At 46.0% G+C, this 4,702-nt stretch overlaps 1 non-coding gene across 1 annotated transcript; it reads right to left on the bottom strand.

Annotated features, from left to right (window-relative positions):
- Positions 1-3,379: 3,379 nt before the first annotated feature.
- Positions 3,380-3,454, bottom strand: Trnat-ugu (transfer RNA threonine (anticodon UGU)). Its single transcript has one exon. It is a non-coding gene; the product is annotated as a tRNA-Thr (tRNA).
- Between the last annotated feature and the right edge of the window lie 1,248 nt (positions 3,455-4,702).

The raw sequence follows: 4,702 nt of genomic DNA, 5'->3' as shown, positions 1-4,702 counted from the left end.
GAGAAAAAAGAGTGGAACTGTCACAGAAATTTCCTAGTATCAAATAGGAAGAGGTAAAGAAGAGAAAGAGAAGAATAGAAACGCGTCATAGGACCGTGATATCATCTTAAAACGTAATCGTGCATAGTCATCATCATTGGGCATTTCATTAGTTTATTAAGTTTTCTTTTCTTAGGTGTTTCACGAACGAAGTCACACGTGAATAATGCTTCATCCAGTAACTCTACAACAGAAGTGATAACATGTTATTGTATTACGTGTTCTGCATGACTGTCAAAAAACTGTTTAATGAATCGTAGAGACTGTGCGTTTTTGATGTGAATTGTAAATACCAGCTGTGGAAGTTTTATGATGACGTAGTGGTTGGCTTCACAAGACCCTGGATATTTCCCACTATCTTGTCCAACCAAGCTGTTGTTCTGTCTGTAATTTTATCGTCGACACAGCATTAAGCCCTACGGTCTTCCTTTTATGGTGTTATTGGCAGCACGTAGTGGACAATTCGGCATTGTACAGTGACATGTTTTGATTGGTGTAAGTGATATTAAAACATCTTTTTAATTAAACACTGTTCAAAAATGGTAACAGAAATTATCTACTCAAAATGGAAAAACTGGAGGAAGCGAAGTAAGTAGAAGATCTGTATGGGTGCCACGAAAATATAGAAAAACGCGAGACAATCCTGAAGTTATGACAGAGTTTTAATCTTCAGAAACAATTTTAATAATGTTGAGAAGAACACACTCTTTGAAGGTCTAAGGTTATCCAGGCTCGCAGTGTTATCTACAACTTGTATTGAAACCAGCTTGTGTAAGCGCAGTGAAATAAAAATGAGACACATGCGTAAAGAGTGGGTTATTTTAAAAGTGACTACCAGAACTTCGAATAAATTTATCCCACTGTGAGCAACACGGTCAATGGTTTCAGAGAAAAATCCATCTGGTGGCCTACGGCAACCAGTGTCTTTATTTTAGGGCTCCAAACATATGGAAATCACGTGGGTGGAGATCGGGTCTGTATGGAAAATGTGTTAGCGCTTTCCGGTGAAACTTCTGCAGCGTTGTGCAAATAACATTAATAACATGTAGGCCGGCATTATCCTCCAACAGAATAATGCAGTCCGTCAATATTTCTAGGCGTTTGGATTTCATGGCGAGCTTCAGCTTCTGCAGGGTGTGCACATACCGCTGTGCGTTAAGCTTGGCGTCATGTTTCCGAAAGTCAATGAGCGACGGGCCATTGCACTAAAAAAAAAAGTCATCATGACTTTCGCGGAGTTGGTGTGCACGGTTCTGGATTTTTTCAGTGAGGGTGAATCCAAGTGCTTCCATTGTTGACTCTGATGCTTGTTCTCCGGCCCAAAACGACGTCACCATATTTCATCTCCCGCAACAATACTGGTCAGGAAACAATATTCTTCATCATGATACTGTTCCAGGTGCTGCAATAATATCGACATCTGTTCAACGTCCGGTCTTCCACCAGGTTGTGGGATTTTATGGAACTTTAGATAATCCGTCATGATCACGCGATCCGTGTGATGACTGAGCCGAATGTGTTCCACTGCCCGCTGACGGTCATTTGTGAATGCAGCATCCACCTCCGCAAAGACAAAAGGCGTAAAGATACAATGAGCCTGTCCTGGACGACTGCTATCTTTCAGTGACGTAAACATACTCGCACGTGACATATTGTAATCGCCATGCAAAGCAGACTTTGGGGGCATGAATTTCACTTCCTAACCTTCTTCACACGGTCAAAAACCGCAATACACCTCACTGTCTTCTTTCCTGGCCTCCACAGTGAAGTCGGGGGCACAAACGACTCGCTGACTTCATGTGGAGCACAACTAACAGACAATATACTTATATGGATATGGTGTCTGTCCTTTCGGACGTGTCCGAAAGAACAGACACCATTGATGACCTGGAGCCGTCTAGAACGAAATTAGAATTATACAGGGTGATTCAAAAAGAATACCACAACTTTAGGAATTTAAAACTCTGCAACGACAGAAGGCAGAGCTAAGCGCTATCTGTCGGCGAATTAAGGGAGCTATAAAGTTTCATTTAGTTGTACATTTGTTCGCTTGAGGCGCTGTGACTAGGCGTCAGCGTCAGTTGATGCTAAGATGGCGACCGCTCAACAGAAAGCTTTTTGTGTTATTGAGTATGGCAGAAGTGAATCGACGACAGTTGTTCAGCGTGCATTTCGAACGAAGTATGGTGTTAAACCTCCTGATAGGTGGTGTATTAAATGTTGGTATAAACAGTTTACAGAGAATGGGTGTTTGTGCAAAGGGAAAAGTTCTGGACAGCCGAGAACGAGTGATGAAAATGTAGCACGCATCCAGCAAGCATTTGTTCGCAGCCCAGGAAAATCGACTCGCAGAGCTAGCAGAGAGCTGCAAATTCCACAATCAACTGTATGGAGATTCCTACGAAAAAGGTTAGTTATGAAACCTTATCGTCTGAAATTGGTTCAAGCACTGTCTGCAGCTGATAAGATTAAAAGAATCGATTTCTGTGATTTTATCCTTGCTCAAATGGAAACAGATGAATCTTTCGTTTCAAAGATTGTGTTTAGTGATGAAGCAACTTTCCACACTAACGGGAAAGTCAACCGTCACAATGTCTGCATATGGGGCACTGAGAATCCGCGGGAAACATCTCAGTATGAACGTGACTCGCCTAAGGTGAACGTTTTCTGTGCCATTTCAGCCAATAAAGTTTTTGGTCCCTTTTTCTTCGAAGGTGCTACTGTAACTGGACTACAGTATCTGGAGATGTTAGAGAATTGGCTGTTCCCTCAGCTCGCACAAGAAGCACAACAATTCATATTTCAGCAGGATGGAGCGCCACCACATTGGCACTTATCTGTCCGTAACTACCTGAACGTCAACTACCCGAGGCGATGGATCGGCCGCCAGGCAGCCTGTGACAGAGCACTTCATCACTGGCCTCCAAGAAGCCCTGATCTTACCCCCTGCGATTTTTTCTTATGGGGGTATGTAAAGGATACGGTGTTTCGGCCACCTCTCCCAGCCACCATTGATGATTTGAAACGAGGAATAACAGCAGCTATCCAAACTGTTACGCCTGATATGCTACAGAGAGTGTGGAACGATTTGGAGTATCGGGTTGATATTGCTCGAGTGTCTGGAGGGGATTATATTGAACATCTCTGAACTTGTTTTTGAGTGAAAAAAAAAATTTTTAAATACTCTTTGTAATGATGTATAACAGAAGGTTATATTATGTTTCTTTCATTAAATACACATTTTTAAAGTTGTGGTATTCTTTTTGAATCACCCTGAATATTAATACCTTCAGTTGCTGACGGGCGTTGATATACATAAACGGGGACAGGTGAATATGGGTGCCCCAACCGGGACTGGAACCCGGGATCTCCTGCTTACATGGCAGACGCTCTATCCATCTGAGCCACTGAGGGCACAGAGGATAGTGCGACTGCAGGGACTATCTCGCGCACGCCTCCTGCGAGACCCACATTCTCATCTTATATGTCCCCACACTACATTCGTAGTGTCCCACCCCAACACACTTATTATTCGTGGAAGACATTCTTACCAAGTCCTGTAAGAGTTCGTGTAATATGTGTGCATCCGCACAGAAGAGGGAGGTCATGGCCGGTATTGCCAGAACTATATACTTATGTATATGTTCGCACATGTCCGAAAGAACAGACACCCTGTCGATATAAGTATATAGTTCTGGAAATACCGGCCGGCCATGACCTTCCTCTTCTGTGCGGATGCACACGTATTACCTGAACTCTTACGGGACTTGGTTGGAATGTCTTCCACGAGTAATGAGTGTGTTGGGTAGGAACACTACGAAAGTAGTGTGTGGACATACAAGGTGAGAATGTGGATCTCGCGGGAGGCGTGCGCGAGACAGTCCCTGCAGTCGCACTATCCTCTGTGTCCTCGGTGGCTCAGGTGGATTGAGCGTCTGCCATGTAGGCAGGAGTTCCCGCGTTCTAGTCCCGGGGCACACATTTTCACCTGTCCTCGTTTATATACACTCCTGGAAATGGAAAAAAGAACACATTGACACCGGTGTGTCAGACCCACCATACTTGCTCCGGACACTGCGAGAGGGCTGTACAAGCAATGATCACACGCACGGCACAGCGGACACACCAGGAACCGCGGTGTTGGCCGTCGAATGGCGCTAGCTGCGCAGCATTTGTGCACCGCCGCCGTCAGTGTCAGCCATTTTGCCGTGGCATACGGAGCTCCATCGCAGTCTTTAACACTGGTAGCATGCCGCGACAGCATGGACGTGAACCGTATGTGCAGTTGACGGACTTTGAGCGAGGGCGTATAGTGGGCATGCGGGAGGCCGGGTGGACGTACCGCCGAATTGCTCAACACGTGGGGCGTGAGGTCTCCACAGTACATCGATGTTGTCGCCAGTGGTCGGCGGAAGGTGCAAGTGCCCGTCGACCTGGAACCGGACCGCAGCGACGCACGGATGCACGCCAAGACGGTAGGATCCTACGCAGTGCCGTAGGGGACCGCACCGCCACTTCCCAGCAAATTAGGGACACTGTTGCTCCTGGGGTATCGGCGAGGACCATTCGCAACCGTCTCCATGAAGCTGGGCTACGGTCCCGCACACCGTTAGGCCGTCTTCCGCTCACGCCACAACATCGTGCAGCCCGCCTCCAGTGGTGT

This window comes from Schistocerca cancellata, chromosome 7 (assembly GCF_023864275.1).
Source record: "Schistocerca cancellata isolate TAMUIC-IGC-003103 chromosome 7, iqSchCanc2.1, whole genome shotgun sequence".
Taxonomy (NCBI): Eukaryota; Metazoa; Arthropoda; class Insecta; order Orthoptera; family Acrididae; genus Schistocerca; species Schistocerca cancellata.
This window is presented reverse-complemented; position numbering and strand designations above follow the sequence as displayed.